This window comes from Orbicella franksi, chromosome 11 (assembly GCF_964199315.1).
Source record: "Orbicella franksi chromosome 11, jaOrbFran1.1, whole genome shotgun sequence".
Taxonomy (NCBI): Eukaryota; Metazoa; Cnidaria; class Anthozoa; order Scleractinia; family Merulinidae; genus Orbicella; species Orbicella franksi.
The window spans coordinates 24,752,922-24,771,803 of NC_138155.1; the positions used below are offsets into that span (position 1 = coordinate 24,752,922).

Here is an 18,882-nt window from a genome sequence, read left to right on the forward strand (position 1 = left end):
TTGAAAGGATCTCGTTCTCAACCTCAAACAAATGACTTCTAAAGTCGAATCACTATTGCAAATGAAATAGGACAAGCTGGGTAAATACTGTGCTTTATCAATAAGTGACCCCACTCAGTGTCGAGTCAATAATGTTATGTCTTCAATCCCATTATTTTGGTTTATGTTTCTGTACAACTCAGCGGAATGTAAAGCTTCTCACTAAACCAGTTTTGAACATCCAAACATCACCGGGATCAATTGTGTTGCCTTTTCAAAACAGTGAAGCTAATCTACATTTTAGGCGTTGATAATTGCGCTGTTGATAGTCTTATCACACCATTTCTTGGCACCCTGTGGTAATAAATTTATCCGGATCAGCGTAATTATCACGACAAAGCAAAAGTCGCTAAGATACGGTTTGGCCGCTACGGTATTAAAGTTTACTATGCATATTTGCGATATCTTGCGATGTCGGAAAATGTTGATCCAGTTTATAGCGTGGACAATTTATTTTCCTAGTTAACAGACAACTACTCAGTTTAAAATCTGCAGCTTAATTCAACTTTTCTGCGGAAAGATTCCGAGTTCGTCTTTCCTTCTTTTCCTAGTTTTGTTTTGGATCGCATAATCATCACGATAAAAATTTCATGTGGACAAGTATATTTCTTTTGCTTGCAAGACTTTAATACCTCAAGGGTCCTCAAGTATTGCCGGGTTTCCCACAGAACGAGGTGGCAAAGAACGACAGCGGTTTTAGAGTAGCCAGCTTCCTTCAAAAGTGGCAAACGTTAGTAACTGAGTTCTCATTCTCTAGTGACACCGCGATGTTTTCTTTCTTTTTTTTTTTATAACCAATTTAGCATATCGGGTTATCTGTATCGCGGGATGTCAGGCCGATCGCTTACGTAAAATGCAGAGTAATTGGATTTGTATTTATGCATGACTCTACGGAACGCAAACTCTGCTTGAGGTCGTACTATTTTGCTGAAGACAACGCAATAAAACTAAGCGCATGTATTGAATGAATTTGGCCACACATGTGGCGTGTTTGATTTGATCCAGGACACTTAATTGTGGCAACACAAATCCACAGGATTTCCATTGTTCAGCAAATGGTGGGGCGAACCATTACGTTACCGTCATGGCTCGACATAAATAACATTATGCGTGAACATAATGTTTGGTTTTAAATCGATGCATCAGACTGTACGGAACGCTAACTCTGCTTGAAGTCGAACTAGTTTGCTGAAGAATGCGCAATAAAACTAGACACATGTATTGGATGAATTTGGCCACACATGTGGCCTTTTTAATTTGATCCAAATGTACAGGATTTCCATTCAGCAAAGGTGGGGCGAAAAAGACGCCACGTGCCACCGGTTGTGGCAGCCCCACCAAGACAAAAGCAGAGTCAGCGTGGCAGAATAAGTCGAATAACATGAAGCTCACTCTTTATGTTGTGCCTAATGATATAAAGAAATTGCTAGCAACAGGCCTGTGTAGTCTTAACAGGCAAGCGTGAAACCGCAGCCCTTGCCTGACCGGCTTCAATGAAAAATTAAAGAGCACCTTTTACTAATTATTCTGTGGAAGAATAAATCATAGAAGTTAAAGGGAGCTAGAAAAGCCGCCGCCCCTGTCTGACCGACTTCACCAACAGGCGAAGGCTCGGACAAGGATATAAGGATTAAAGAATGAGAGTGAAGTCGCAGCTCCTGTATGACCGACTTCAGTAAACCCCCAGTTCTGAATATTGCTAATGGTATAAGTAGGCCGTAAAGTAGCAGTCCCTGACTGTCCTACTTTAGTGGCCATCAATGAAGGACAGCAACATAGCAGCCCTTGTCTGACCCACGAAGCTGTCAGGACTTACTAAATACAGAAAGAGAAGTACCATCAAAATTAAATCAATTGGCATTGATACTTTCAGATCTAAGGTAAACCTTAAAGGCGTCAGATTTCCATCGACCGAGAGCTCGAATTTGCGCATCAGAAAAACCCTTGTCGGCAGCGTGACACGCGCCCCCGATGCGAAAATTGTGGTTTTTGTATCGACTAATGTCTAAGCCGCAATATGGGAGGCAACGCTGGAGCTCGGTAATAAATTGATACACAGAAGTAGGTGTCTGATCAGAATTATAAGAAAGAGGGGCAGGTCTATTACTTCGAAACTTGCAGTACTTTAAAATGTTTTGACCGGGCAAAAGGGGACAGAATCATCCCGAGTAATTAGGATATCAAATGGCCGTATACACTGTATATCGAGTTATCTGTATCGGGATGTCAGGCCGCTCGCTTACGTAAAATGCACAACAATTAGATTTTTCATAACATTTACGGTGTGTCGCCAGTTCGTACAATGCACACAATTTTTGACTGAAAGATCAGGATGTCATTGTTCAGATTTGGCCTTTCTCTTTGTTGAACATTAACCGCAACACTTCCGTGGTGACTGAAGCCTTACACCAACGTTTCCGGTATGTAATCGACTGCGCCGTTGTACATTTGTTGTATTTTGATCAGCCATTTGCTTCAGTCATGACATCTGTAGCAAACAGTCTAACGGTTGGTGTGTATTGATTTTGCTATGAACGCAATGAAAGCTGATTGGAGAGATCGAAAATACAATTAATAATTTCCATAGGACCATCCACGGTTTTCTTTTTTTCCGCCAGCAGAGGCTGCTTTCAAGGAAGTGGATTTCAAAACGTTATCTGACCTGCGATAATACAGTGAAACGCCCTTCAATCCCTTAGCATTTATTCCTAAGCATTCAGTGACAAAATTTTGTTCGTCCAGTTGGCTTGTACGGGTTCTCCAAAACGCTCAATATTTCTGTCTTTCAAAACTCTTTAGAAACTTCCCTTCAAATTTTCGTTTAAGTGCCTACGCAGGCGCTATAGTGCGTCAAACATCTTTTGCTTTAAAAAAGGCACGAGCCGCGCTTGTGTGATTCGAATGGAGAAAACTAACACTTTCCGTAACGTACATCACTGACTTCTCGCGTTCTACACTATCAGTATTAGAGAAGGCAATAAATGATAACAAAAGGTCCTAAAGAAAATTTTGCACTTTTCAATGCTAATTGAATCATGAAACTGAACCTTATAAGTTCTGTTTCAAAATGGCTTCTGTGCACAAAGGAAAATGTCTGAATTACCCGTAGGTCATTGATTTCAAAAAAGATCTCTTTAGCCATTTGCTATACAAACACGGAATAAACTATTGACTCCTAGACGTACCGCCCATGTTGGCGGGCTGGTTGAAAATTAACATACTAAGCAGTCAGCAAACTTGGTGGCGATCTTTAGGAGGGGTCTAGATATTGAAAGCTGTACTTTCTAAGCAACATCTCTTTTGAGTGACAGGTCATGGAATCAAATAGTCCACTGTCAGTGAGTGCTTTATCATTTATATGTCATCCGCCTCAGATAAAATATAATTAACGTACAGCAAGCATTTTTTCACGATGCGATGATTGCGATGTGAGTGATTCCGGCTAATTTGCTTTCCGTGTTTGTTGAAGCCTGGTTTTCACTAGCAATGCAGGCACAAGCGCAAGCATAAGCGCAAACACAATAATTCTTATTTCACCGTGAAAACGGCCTTGACGCAGGCATAAGCACAAGCGGAAGCACAAGCACAAGGATCAAAATGTTTCCTTCTTCTTGTGCTTGCGCTTATGCAACCTCCGGTTGCGACCACCTCTCGTAAGCGAACACCTTTCCTTAGCGACCAGCTTTCCAAATTACCAAAAGTTTCCAAGTCAAATCGCTATCTGTGGAACCTCTTTTAGGCGACCACCTCTCATAAGCGACCGCGACCTCTTTTAGAGCTAAAAGATTGAAATTTTCTTTTGTTTTTAACCTCCCGTAAGCGACCACTTAATTGACAGATAATCGAGCGGAAATTGGAGAATAAGTCTATCAGAAGTGAACCATGATACTCTCAGTAAATATATACTTTTGGAAAGCGTAAATATTTTTTGTGGCTACTAAAAGTTATTATATGGGTTTAGATCAGATGGGCACTGACATAGTTACCATATGCTAATAAGGCAAAATTTTGACCCAATTTGATCTAAGCTCTCGTTAGTGACCAACCCTCGTAAGCGACCACCTAGGCTTGATATTTTAGGTGGTCGTTTGTACCGCTCAGGCGTAACACAAGCACAAGCGAATGAAAACACTGGATCCAGATTACCTCGCCCCTAAACAGTTTGAAACGTTCGGATGATTTTGCTTGTGCTTGTGTTTGCGTCGAATCTCGTTTTCAATCGGGTTATCCCTATTGCTTGCGTTTGTGCTTGCGTCGCTAGTGAAAACCAGGCTAAAGCATTCATGAACTATCATTATTGGGTTTATTTATTGGCGGCACCCTGCAACGATCCAAATTGGAGCGATCCAAATTGCAGAATTAAAATACTCTTTATAAAAGAAACCACACAGAGGGTTAACCGTGTAGTTTAGAATTTGTCCAAATTAAATCGCCTCTCGTGATTATCTAGCCTGAAAACAAGCTAACGTTTGGGGAGTAGAACACTTGAAGTGTATCGTTTAGAATACCTTAAAACCTCACGTATGCCTCAGTATTCAAACATGAACACGTTTCATACTTCGATTGAGTCTCGTGTTCCAGTCGAACACCACAGAACACTTGAAGTGTGTCGTTTAGAATACATTAAAACCTCACGTATGCCTCAGTATTCAAACATGAACACGTTTCATACTTCGCATGAGTCTCATGTTCCAGTCGAACATCACAGAACACTTGAAGTGTATCGTTTAGAATACCTTAAAACCTCACGTATGCCTCAGTATTTAAACATGAACACGTTTCATACTTCGCATGAGTCTCGTGTTCCAGTCGGATGCTTCGGAACACTAGCTAGCGTGTTGTCTGAATGAACTACGCGGTATAAAACATAAAACCCGTTCTTGACGACACAATACATCTTTGGCTGTGAAAAATGTGACACAACTTTCGTATTCATAGCGTGCGATTCTCGAAAATTAGAGCATACTTGACGTATTCATTAGTATTCGAAGACGTTCACGTCAGAAGTGGCGTCGTGCATCGCGTTTTCCAGTCGCAAACTCTCGAACAACTGAGAGTATTCGAAAATGTTCGAGTCATAAATGATCGCTATATCTTCGAAGAACATCTAATGCAACATTAATCTACCAAAACGTGGCCCGTATGATTTATCGAACACTTCGAGTCATTCACGAGTATTAAATTTGAATACGGAAAAACAGGCCGGATTCCTCTAGAATATTCCAGGTGTATTTCGAGTCAGCCGTAATCGAATACGTCAGAACATTGCGGCATACGCGGCGTGAGCCGATCCGTATTCGAGCGAATTCGGGCCCGAATATTTGGCTTTTCGCGCAGTGCATGGGGAGGGGGGGGGGGGGGAGGGGGGGGGACTGCGATATATGGGTTATATAGGTATGTGCCGCTGTGAAGGGTATGGTTTTCAAGCAGTTTACACTAGCATAGGGTATATAAATCAGAGCGTTTGGGTCTAAAATAGGGTGTCATTTTTCACGAAACTGACTTGTTGGTTGAAGATTTTATCTAAACTAAGGGAACCAGGAATTGCCACTCAAAAATGTAAAAAAATGAAATTTGAAAGTTTAAATTTTTGTAACTCAGCCTCAACATCGTCGATAGATGACTATCATAAAACACTACTGGATATTATTAACTGTCAAAAATCGGGATTCAGACGGAAATCGGCGGTTTTAATACTGGTTACTCTAGTATAGGGTAGCAAAATTCAGCTGAACTAGCTCTAGTATAGGCTTAGGGTTCCAGGGTCCCAGCGGCACATCCCCACCCAGAAATTCCTAAAGTAACCCCCCCCCCCCGGGACGCAGACTTGCTTCGCTCGCCGACTCGCTCTTCGCCACTCTAGCGTGTGACTCTAAGGTTAGCCCGCTCACAGGCTACTGATTATTAAACAACTCGAAATGTACAGGTATACATATCACAAGTATCTGAGTAAACTTGAAGTAATCCCTCTGTAATGAAGCATGTTTTTTTTCAATTAAGAATTATCCTGCGAGCTCGAAGTTTCCATAAACTGAACGGTGTAAGCTGGCCTTCGCAGTAATTCCCTGTCGCTTTGAAAACCTAATGTTACACTTGATAAAGTTGAGAAAACAATCACCGCTGTTGAACCAATACATTGAACTTTCTCAATACTCTGATGGTAACATTATTAATTATTAAGTATTGTTTGACAAATTTAAAGCGATTTGTTTTTTCAGACCTGGGAAGGCATCAAGTTTATGGCAAGGGACCGACAGATGTGGAGGGAACATATTGCTGCCCTATACGCCACTTAGGCGTAAGGGGCATGAGTGAATGAGTGAGTGTTTTTTTCAGTATTTTCCAAACAGTGCTATTGATTGACACAGTTCTCAGCGATCATATAGATTCACTAAAGGATCTAGTGTTCTAGACAAATTTAAAAGGAATGACAATTTAACTGAGCGGTAATACCGCTCGGTTGGATTTTCCAAGCTTACCTCGGAGTCCTACCGTCTTCAACGTTGACCAGTCAAACGCCAACAGCTAGATGCTAGCTAAAGCTGTTTGTCAACCACAAACCAATGATACCAAAGGCGGCGAATCACTAATACAAATAAAATGGAACAAGCTGTGTAACTAACTGAGCGTTAGCAATAAATGATCCCACCAAGTGTCAAGTCAATAATGTTATGTTTTCAATCCCATTATTTTGGCGTCGCAATATTTAAAAAGGAATTACAACGTCAATAGTGTTATGACTTCAATCCCCACTGTTTTGGTGTCGCACGTTTTGCTTTATATTTCCGGAGTAGAACTCAACAAAGCTTCCTACTAAACCAATTTTAAACATCCAAACGTCTCAGTTTAACCGCTGTCGTTAAATAGTGCCTGTTATCTGGTTCCATTTCCTTTATTTTGGGATCCATTTAGCCGTCTAGTTATCAGACGAGTTAAGATAATTGACACAGTTGGGGCACTCCAAGGTGGTCATAATTTTAAAAAAGCCTTGATCCATCTTTCAATAACATTCGATTTGATTCCATCTTATATCCGATAATTGCCATGTAAGTGGCCTGCGTGCCCTCTGCGCATTCATCCCTGCAGCGCTACGTGTGTGAGACTTGTTTTCAATGTTCAGTTTATTTTTATCTTCCCACTAATTGTATTTTAATCTCAGGGTTTTTTTTAAACCTTATATGTAGACAACATAAGGTAACATAACTGAAATTGACAAGATGTCTTGTCTCTCAAATCACAGCAAAAATTGCGACTGTCCCCCGTTTTTGGTGACTTAGGCGCGATACTGGCTCCTTGGCTTGCAACTTCCCACAAAGTGTTTTTTCTGCCTTTGGAACTTTTGTGTTTTATCGACTGTTTTGATTGAGGACAAAACACAAGAAGTAATTTTTATGAAGGCGGAGCACTCAACGCAAGCCAATCATAACAGACGCCCACCCAATGTTTATCATTTTAAAATCTATTATCCCAGGACAAGGTCGGCTACGAGATCGTCTATTTAACAGATTAATACCTGACAACAAAAACCATACATTACACTGCAAAGTTGCGATTCCCAAATTGTGTAAAATTCAATTTTTGAAAATGTTATTTGCCATCGGATTTCCATACAAACACTGTAATTCCTGACCGCTTTGCCTACTACCCGTCGAGATGGCATCGAAAACCGTGATAAGGCCTATTGGCTTTCAACATAAACAATGCATACAAGCTCAGTATAAAGAGGTCAGCTTACGGCGGTCAGCTAATTTTTTAGACTTGGTCCTCCACGTTGTCAAATGTTTGTCGCAACATTCCCGCGGAGCTGAGTCGTCTTTCACAAATGTTTCCGACAGTTTTAAGGTAACATATCCTTATCAGCCGCTTTGTTTGGGAGGCTGATTTATTAGTGTTGCCGGGAAGCCGGGGTTTATACCTTCTTGAACTTATTGGGCTCTTAATGGGCTCTTAATGGGCTCTTAATGGGCGATAACCTGTTGACACCTTAAGGTGGCTGCCTATAGTTTTACGATCGCGTGAGCGCTGAGGAAGTAATCTGCGCGCGCTCAAAGAAAAACGTCAGTGTTTTTCGACATTTTATTACGTCAACATAAGCACAAAAAGCAAAACTGACAGTGAATTTTCTTGGGTTTCCTTTGGTGAAATTCCGTAAAATTTGGCAGATTGGTAGTAAATATTTTACTTTAGTCGGAGCTCGTTTTTCAGGGAAATCTATAAGACCAGATTTTTTGCAGCGGTAAAAGACATAAATTTGAAAATATCAAAAAAGCTGCCTTTACAAACCCTACGTTTTTCGGGTTTAAAATTCGCATCCCGCCGTATTCAATGTACCGTAAAAAATTTGGAAAATTTGACCGAAGGAAATTCAAGAAAATCACAAATAAAGCCCTAAAAACTGTAAACAACGCATTTGTTTGGGCATTTATTATTCAACATTCAAAGCCAAGATTGTAAGAGAGACGATAGTAAATCAACATATCATCATTGCTTATTACATTTAATAAGTTTTAAAGGACTGGGTGTAAAAACGAATGCAGAAACACCACTCAAAACATAACAATAGCGCGCGCAACGTGATAAATGATTACCCGTGGAGCCACCTGAAGTACCGCTTCAGACAAAAAAGATCGATCGAGCTTGTAACGCCGACAATAACGTGGATTTAAAACGTTATTAGTCTACAAAGATAATGAAGTTCAATCACGTATTATTTCAGTTTTTATTCACCCAGTGAATATACATTTACATAAGAAGGCGAGCAGTCCACTACTGTGTTTCGAATGACGAAAACAAACATTTCCATTACTGCCTTCTACCGTTCCAGCCTCCGATTTGAAACAGGCATCAAGGAAGCCAATAATACCTAAGGTTCCTAAAGAATATTCTGCTCTTCAGTGCTAACTAAATCATGAAACCGATCATCTGACATCATCTATAAATGCTTTTTCCAAATGGATTCTGCGCACAAAGAAAACGGTTTGAATTACTGGTAGCATAGGTCATTGATTTTAAAAGGTCTCTATAGCCATTCACGAACCCTCATTATTTCGAACCTCCCGATAACTCAAACCCAAAGTCGTTTCCCTCTCCCCAGTCGAACACTGTAATTTTATCCCCGTTTTGTCGAACTATCCGATTTTTCGAACCAAACTTACCAATGTCGTCGGGCTGGTTAAAAATTAATATAAGCTCTCCGCAACATACTTTGTGGTGATCTTTATGAGGGCTCTAGATAATGAAAGATGTATCTTCTAAGCAATTAATATCTCCTCGAGTGGCAGTTCATGGATTCAATTTGGAGTCAATTTGTCCAATGTCTGTGAATGCTTTTATCATTATCCGAGTTATCCATGTCATCCGCCGCGCCTTGTATGACGTGGGTAATTAAACATTGAAGGATAATTGTCTATCTTGGTATCTTTCCATCTACAGACGTCGATATATCTTAGCAGTCGACGAGCGAAGGAGTGATGTTGTACGCGCCCTATTTCAAGATGATTAGTTGCCGTGCAGACAAATTCAAGTTAAACGCACAGAGTTAATTCTTAACTAAACTGAAGATAAACCTCAAGTTACAGTGTAAACCGATTAGCACCTTTTTAAGATCATTCATTAATCTTTTGTGACTCGAGGGTGGCCCAAAATTTATAACAAAGAGCAAGCATCTTTTAGAAAGCCTGCTATAACAGTTGCCTCAGGGCATTTTTCTCACGGCACATATAAGGGCATAAAAGCATTCCGGTGTAAATACTTTTCCTTAGGTTTTTCAAAGCCATGCATCAACGCCGTGTTTACATTATTTGTTCTCTCTACGTGTAATCAAAGCATTCATGACCTTTTATTTAGTTTATTTATCGGCTTCACCCTGCAACGATCCAAATTGAAGCAATATGATGAGGAGTGCCTTCACTTTGCAGGATTAAAATCCTTGTTTTAAAGCAAAAAAATTCCCGAAAAGTTTACCGAAATGAAATCGAAATTAAATGGCCCTTCTTGATTATTTAGCCTGAAAACAAGTTCACGCTTGGGGAGCAGGGCTACGCCGCGGACTTGTACTCGTTTCCAGTCATCGACTTGCTCTTCGCCGCTTGCGTGTGTGACTCCAAGGTGAGCCTGCTCACAGACTAGTGCGTGATTATTAAACATCCCTAAATGAATAGGGTACATGACAAATATTTGCGTGACTAGTTGTAGTAATACCCGCTTTGTAATGAACCATAATTTTTTCAATTAATCAAAGTTTCCCGATAATCTGAAACCGATCTGGCCTTCGCAGTAATTTTACTGGCATAGCCTCCTGTCGCTTTGAAAATCAAATGTTAAACGTGATAAAGTTGAGAAATTAATTACCGCTGTTGAACCAAGACATGTAACTTTCTCAATACTCTAATGGCAACATTATACTATAAGGATTGTTTGACAGATTTAAGGCTATTTGTTTTTCAGTATTTTCCAAACAGTACTTATCAATTGACACAGTTCTTAGCGATCACTAAAGGATTTACTGTGCTAGACATATTTAAAAAGGAATGACAACTTAACTGAATGGTTATACCGCTCGGTTGGAATTTCTAAGCTTACCTCAGTTCAGAGTCGTATCGTGTTCAACGTTGACCAGTCAAACGCCAACTGCTAGATGCTACCTCAAGCTGTATATGTCAACCACGAACTATTGACTTCCACAGACGAATCACTAATGCGAATAAGCTGTTTAAACAACTGATCGTTAGCAATCACGATGATCCATTAATAAATGTCAAGTCAATAATGTTAAGTCTTCAATCCCATTGTTTTGATGTCGCCCGTTTGCTTTATATTTCCGTTGTACAACTCAATAAAGTTTCCTTCTACAGTAAACCAACTTTAAACATCCAAACGTCTCAATTTAACCGCTGCAGTTAAATAGTGCCTGTTACTTGGTTCCATTTCCTTTAATTTGTGATCCATTTAGTCTAGTTATAGGACGAGTTAAGATAATTGACACTAATGTTGTTCTTAAGCTAGTGACAATAAATCAACACCTGTCAGTTGAGACACTCCAAGGTGGTCTTAATTCTAAAAAGCCTTGACTCGATTTGATTCCACCTTATCTCAGATAATTGCCTTGATATCGACCTGCGAGCTCCGTATTTTTCCCTGCAGTGCTGCGCGTGAATACTTTTATCATGATCAGTGTTGAGAACGAAAAACAAATTTACGACATTTTACTCCCAGAGGCTGTTATGTCAACTTTGCCCAGCACTAAGTAAGTGTTTATAGTATTCATTAATAAGTCTGCTTTCCAAAAGGCTACAAGTTAATTACAGTGTTCGACTGATGGTAGGGGAACAGTGTTTGGTTCGAGGTTCGAAAAATCGAGGATTTCGAGAATTCCGCATTCCACTATAGCAAGAAACTATGAGATCGTAGTGTCTTGACTGTAATGTGTTTACCCGCCTTCAGGACCGCTTGGTTTGGATTGAATCAATCTAAACCAGATCAATTATCTCCTTTTAATCGGCTGTTTATACGAGAATGTCATTTTCTAAGCCTTTTACCAAGATTCCTGATATTTCAAAGCTAAGCGTCTTAGCCAAATCATGCAAGGTCAGTGCGCGTGACGTTAAAATAATCCCTTTTGTTTGGGGAGGGCATAACTAAACTTAGTGAGTTTTTTAAGCCACAGATGGGCGATAACTCGATTAACTCTTGACTGTGAATTCATGTGAGCTGTATCAACGCTTATCATTTTAAATCTACTATCCCAGTACAACGTCGACTGCAACGAGATCATCTCAATAACAGATTAGCAAACATGACCGGAAAACACAAACCATAATTTATTATGACTTTCCTTTTATACGCTGAATCTAATCAGGAAATTGCTTTGAATGTTCAGTGCATTTTTATCTTCCCGCTAATTGCGTTTTAAACTCAGGTTTTTTTTAAAAAACCTTATATGTAGACACATTCAGCTAACATAACTGAAATTGACAAGATATCTTGTCTCAAATCATAGGAAAAATTCAACGAAACGCAAGCAGATCATAACTGTTTATCAGTTGAAAATCTATTATCCCAGTGCAGTCGACTACGAGATCGTCTAAATAACAGATTAATACCTGACAACATCAACCATTTGCAGTAATAACTTCCTTTTATACGTTTAAGGTAACAAATTGTTTTGAACAGTTCAATTTACTTTTATCTTTCCGTTTATTGCGTTCTAAAAGCCCAGAGTTTCAAAAAACAACATAAGATTACATAACCGGGAGTGACAAGGTAACTTGTATCTAGCAAGTTACAGAACAAAATGCAACTGTTTAGGCGCGCTTCTGGTTCCTTGGCATGCATTTTTCCAACTTCTTACAAAGTGTTTTTACTGCCTTTGGAACCTTTGTCTCTTACCGACTAAATGTTATGAAGGCGGAGAACTCAGCTCAAGCCAGTCATAACATACACCCACCCAATCATGTGATCGTCCAAAGAGACATGGTTGTTTCAGTCCGCAATAAGTTATGCAGATTCTCTCAGTATGCCAAAGGACATGTAACGTACTCCAAACAATTTCAAAGCATGATATGGGAACTGCTACCGAGAAAACATTTGTATGTGAGCTGAGAGATTAAATTATTTAGTCCTGAAGAAAGAATTAAAGAGTACATTGAAGCAAACAAAAGGAGGGCTTGAAATGAATAGATGACTACACTAAATACCAGGCTCAAAAGATGAACACATGTCTGGTAGAGAAATATCAATTTAACCTGACCCACCTACGATGCGAACTTTCCGAACATCATACTTCGTGGTTCACAGTCGAGACTGTGCTGTAAACCCATTCACCGATGGCGCTCCCTACAGAAAGGCGGCCTATGCTATCCCGGTCGTTTCTTTAGCCAGTGGCTTTATGTAACATTCCTAATCCATGTTAGGCAGCTAGTGTTCCTGTCAGGAAATGAGCCGCCCCGCGGGTCGTTAATTGCTGTCATCAATCAACTGTGATGTCCGTCTCAGATATTGGCATCGGAACCTGTTTATTAACCGCGCGGCCATGGGCCGAGCGCGGTTCTAGGTTTACCCGTGGTTTATCATTTTTTTTTAACCGCGCGGCCATGGGCCGAGCGCGGTTCATGGTTTACCCGTGGTTTTTTTTTTTTCGCAGTTTTGTCTGCGACCAGACCCAAGCTTCCACTCGGCCAAATTTTGAGTCACGCAACCTGTGATGTTTACTCGCCAAAAGCTGTTGAAACATTTTAAATAAATCTCATCTCCGATACTGACTTTCACGGGAAAAAATTAAAAACCCAGCGTTCGTCAAAAATTATATTTTTTCAGTAGAAATTTCTCTCGGAACATATACATATTTATATTCCTTTGAATCGTCGATGAAACGACCTTTTTCGGATATTTTTTCCTTCGGGGTCAACAAAAACCGATTACAAAATCACGCCGAACCCACACGTTGCAAAAAAATCTCTTCAAAACCCTGATTTCGAAGCGATATATCACTTCAGCGTTAATAGCTACCACACATCGGCAGGCGGTAAATCTATTCATTAACAATCCAGTTTTATCGTGTTAAAATTTCAGCGAAATCGAACAAAACCAGAATTAATTCGAATTTTTTTGTGACCTCACTCCCCTGACTTGACCTAACAAAGGAAGCAACGGTCGCCCATAGCAACCGAAAAACACCAACATAACAAAGCCGACGTTTCGGCCAAAAAACTCCACAAGTATTGCCTGAGAGCTTAAACTTGAATGGGAATATCTTTTTCGAACTTTTTTTCAACTGATTTAGACGAAAGACTGGCCTCGGCGGGCTACAAAAATGACAAAGAGAAAAACAGAACAGGAGAGCATAACAAGCCGATAATGTTTCACCGCGTGGCTTTCGGCACGAAAACGAAAATACAGCTTACTTCTGGATAAATTTAGCCTTAGAAGCCAGCAACTGGTCCCAAATTACTTTCTGTATCCTTACAAATGTCCGGACTTCCATCTCCGAAAGATTTTGCCCTAATTTTGAGCAAATAAACATTTCGGTGAGGGCGACCGCCATTACGGTGGCTTGCATACTAAATTAGCTAACTTGACAAAATTCTCCCGAGCGGGGGATATGACGAAAAGAGCTGAGAAATGGCCTGTAATTGGCTAATGATGAGATCGTCCCACTGTCCAAATTTGGTGAGAATCGAAAGTAACGCCAATTTTCTGTCACGTTTTCAATCTACGGTCGAGATAGAGTTTAGTGCTCGTATCTTCATGCCCATACATATCCCGAAGAAAGTTCCAAATTAAGACCATTACGTCATGGGAGACAACGGCTACGACTGATGGTGCAATAATAGAGTTTGTGTTGATCAAGTGACGTGATGTCTACAGTAAGAAAAGAATCATCAAGGACTGCTTTGGAATGTGCATTGCATTGCAACTGTAGCGCTACCTAAACAGTTAAATTTTTAAAGCGCGGTTATAAGATCTAACAGATCTTCTTGTTTTTTTTTCGCAGTTTTGTCTGCGACCAGACCCAAGCTTACACTCGGCCAAATTTTTAGTCACGCAACCTGTGATGTTTACTCGCTAAAAGCTGTTGAAACATTAATAAATCTCATCTCCGATACTGACTTTCGCGGGAAAAAGTTAAAAACCCAGCGTTCGTCAAAAATTATATTTTTTCAGCAGAAATTTCGCTCGGAACATATACATATTTATATTCCTTTGAATCGTCGATGAAATGACCTTTTCCGGATATTTTTTCCTTCGGGGTCAACAAAAACCTCCGATTGCTCCGATTGTTAAAATTTCAGCGAAATCGAACAAAACCAGAATTGATTAGAATTTTTTTGTGACCTCACTCCCCAGACTTGACCTAACAAAGGAAGCAACGGTCGCCCATAGCAACCGAAAAACACGAACATAACAAAGCCGAACGTTTCGGCCAAAAATCTCCAGAATTATCGTCTGAGAGCTTAAACTTGAATGGGAACATCTTTTTCGAACTTTTTTCAACTGATTTAGACGAAAGACTGGCCTCGGCGGGCTACAAGAAAGACCAAGAGAAAAACAGAACAAGACAGCAGAACAAGCCGATAACATTTCATCGCACGGCTTTCGGCACGAAAACGAAAATACAGCTTACTTCTGGATAAATTCAGCCTTAGAAGCCAGCGACCGGTCCCAAATTACTTTCTGTATCCTTACAAATGTCCTGATTTCCATCTCCGAAAGATTTTGCCCCAATTTTGAGCAAATAAACATTTCGTCGACGGTGACCGCCATTACGGTGGCTTGCATACTAAATTAGAAAGTTCTACAAAGAAAGTTCTACAAAGAGTAAGACCATTACGTCATCGGAGATTTGTCAATGGCTACCACTGATGGTGCAATAATACAGTTTGTGTTGATCAAGTGATGTGATGTCTACAGTAAGAAAAGAATCATCAATAACTGCTTTGGAATGTGCACTGCTTTCCGACGGTAGTGCTAAGCAAACTGTTAAATTTTAAAAGCGCGGTTATAAGATCTAACAGATCTTCTTGTTTTTTTTCGACTTCGGTGCGAGCAGACCCAAGCTTCCACTCGGCCAAATTTTGAGTCACGCAACCTGTGATGTTTACTCGCCAAAAGCTGTTGAAACAATAAATCTCATCTTTCGCGGGAATAAATTAAAAACCCAGCGCTCGTCAAAAATTATATTTTTTCAGCAGAAATTTAGTTCGGAACATATACATATTTATATCTGTTTGAATCGTCGATGAAATGACCTTTTCCGGATATTTTTTCCTTCGGGGTCAACCGAAACCTCAGATTACAAAATCACGCCGAACCCACATGTTGCAAAAAAATCTCTTCAAAACCCTGACTTCGAAGCGATATAACACTTCAGCGTTAATAGCTACCACACATCGGCAGGCGGTAAATCTATTCGTTAACAATCCAACTTTATCGTGTTAAAATTTCAGCGAAATCGAACAAAACCAGAATTAATTAGAATTTTTTTGTGACCTCACTTCCCAGACTTGTCCTAACAAAGGAAGCAACGGTCGCCCATAGCAACCGAAAAACACCAACATAACAAAGCCGACGTTTCGGCCAAAAAACTCCACAATTATCGCCTGAGAGTTTAAACTTGAATGGGAACATCTTTTTTGAACCTTTTTCAACTGATTTAGACGAAAGACTGGCCTCGGCGGGCTACAAAAACGACAAAGAGAAAAAACAGAACAAGACAGCAGAACAAGCCGATAATATTTCATCGCGTGGCTTTCGACACGAAAACGAAAATACAGCTTACTTCTGGATAAATTCAGCCTTAGAAGCCAGCAACCGGTCCCAAATTACTTTCTGTATCCTTACAAATGTCCTGATTTCCATCTCCGAAAGATTTTGCCCCAATTTTGAGCAAATAAACATTTCGGTGAGGGCGACCGCCATTACGGTGGCTTGCATACTAAATTAGCTAACTTAACAAACTTCTCCCGAGGGGGGGGGGGATACGACAAATTTGGTGAGAATCAAAAGTAACGCCAATTTTCTGTCACGTTTTCAATCTGTGGTCACTGGAGTGACCAAAATCGATACATCGGTCGGGATAGGGTTTTTTTATGACTTGTGTGACTACTTTGCTAGCCCTTTACTCGTGGAAAACACCAATTAAATTTAATCATGACTTTTAAGAAAGAAAGTTGTTGTTAATAGTGTTATTATTGTGTCGTTGATATCGTTCATGCCCATACATATCCCGAAGAAAGTTCTAGATTAAGACCATTAAGCCATCGGAGATTTGTCAAAGGCTACCACTGATGGTGCAATAATACAGTTTGTGTTGATCAAGTGATGTGATGTCTACAGTAAGAAAAGAATCATCAATGACTGCTTTGGAATGTGCACTGCGTTCCGACGGTAGTGCTAAGCGAACAGTTAAATTTTAAAAGCGCGGTTATAAGATCTAACAGATCTTCTTGTTGTATTTTTTTTGTCGGTGACCAGACGCAGACCTCCGCTCGGCCAAACTTTGAGTCACGCAACGTGTGATGTTTTTCCGCCAGAAGCTGTTAAAACATAAACACACGAACAATTTTACGGATATTGTTTTCTTTTTTGTGGGTAAAATATATTTTATTTTCGCTTTATCAAAGCGTTAGATTTAAAGGGAATAATAAATACGCTGAAAAAAGGTATTACGTCAGCCATGGAATGCGCTGACGTTGCAGCTTTCACTTTCGCTACGTGACAAATAAGATCGTGTTTACTTTGCAAGTTTATTTCGGCAGAAGCGACGGTGATTAATTTATTTGTAATTTTGCGAGTATTTCTTGCGGTTTTAGGCAAATGAAGTAAATCCTTTGACTGTTTCATGGCAGCGAGTTCATAGATCGGAAAGAAAATTAAATGTTTGGAAGCCAACCAAAGAACGTGTCAGAACGTGCAAAGATTACGTCATTGATAGGGAAATAACCACCGTACTAAAGATAGCCGTAGATAACGCAATTCTTGAATTATGTGACTCGTGTGACTTCTTTGCTAACCCTTAACTCAAGGGAAAAAAACAATTAAATTTAATCGTGACTTTAAAGAGAGAAAGCGGTTTGTAATAGTGTTCGTATCTTCATGCCCATACATATCCCGAAGAAACTTCCAGATTAAGACTATTACGTCATCGGAGATGTCACAACGGCTACGACTGATGGTGCGATAATAGAGTTTATGTTGATCAAGTGCTGTGATGTCTACAGTAATCAATGAATCATCAAAGATTGCTTTGGAATATGCACTGCGTTGCGACTGTAGTACTAAGAAAACAGTTAAATTTTAAAAGCGCGGTTATAAGATCTAACAGATCTTCTTGTTTTTGTTTCGTTGCTCTTTGTGATCTTCCAGAACAGGTTGAATTAAAATCTTGCATTGAACAGGCGGAAATGCCAATAAGAGATTAAATTGTTACGCAAGTTGGATCGAAGTAGTTTAATACTTATTTCTACACGGAAAATAAGCTGTTCTTTGAAATGCTAGAACTAGCTGTAAAAATTCCATACTGACCGGAACTGTCGTGACTGCGTAGCGTTACAACCGGATGTCATATTTAGTTCTTAGACGATTAAAGATGATTGACAAGTGAGATTGTAATAAGTATTGTGAAATAGGTTGAAGAGAGGGGAGAGACACGAACACAACGCAAACAACACGAGGATCGAGAGAGAAACTATTTTGTATTATTTTCGTTTCGTTTTGTCATTAAACCCGGGAATTGTTCACAACATCGAGAGTCTTTTGTGTACCGTACAACTTCGGGACATAAGTGGTGCCGGGACCAGGATTCGCCGGGAGAAAAGGAGTGTGATTTCAACACAAGACCTTGCACAAACATGGGAGACTCGGACAACGAGAAATCCGACCAAGGTGAGACAGGCATGTCACAACAAGAACAAGATCTCGAGAAGAAAATCAAGGAAGAGATTGACAAACTAAAATTCTACTTAGAGGAAGGCGATGAGCTTTTAGAAGACTGCGATTACAGCGAGATTGCGCTTACGTGCAAGCGAACTGATGAAATTCAAGACCGCTTAAACGACCTTATGTCAACACTACAAGAACTTAAAATCGACCGTGGAATATCGACACAGAGAGAGGTGAGACAGTGGAAAAAGGACTTGAAGGCCACATACGCGCCGCTTTTGGAGATGAAAACCAAACTAAGCAAGGTTTTGGAGGAAAGAGAGCGAAACAAAAGTCAAAAGGCCGAGGAGGAGAAACTCAGAGCAAAATTCGAGCAGGAAGAGAAATTTAGACGCGAGATCCAGCAACAAGAGAAAGAACTTTGGGAAGAGAAGATGACGGCGGAGTTAAAATTAACGGAAACGA

The 18,882-nt window shown here is 40.1% G+C and overlaps 1 protein-coding gene and 1 long non-coding RNA gene across 4 annotated transcripts in view; one reads left to right on the forward strand and one right to left on the reverse strand.

Annotated features, from left to right (window-relative positions):
* Positions 1–18,882, forward strand: part of LOC145460454 (uncharacterized) — a 172,353-nt gene that overhangs the window by 45,979 nt on the left and 107,492 nt on the right. For all 3 annotated transcript variants that reach the window (XR_014039845.1, XR_014039844.1, XR_014039843.1), the window contains one exon: positions 6,258–6,358. This is a non-coding gene — a long non-coding RNA (uncharacterized LOC145460454). The remainder of the gene's footprint in view (positions 1–6,257; positions 6,359–18,882) is intronic.
* Positions 1–18,882, reverse strand: part of LOC145460439 (uncharacterized) — a 335,154-nt gene that overhangs the window by 37,758 nt on the left and 278,514 nt on the right. The window lies entirely within an intron of this gene.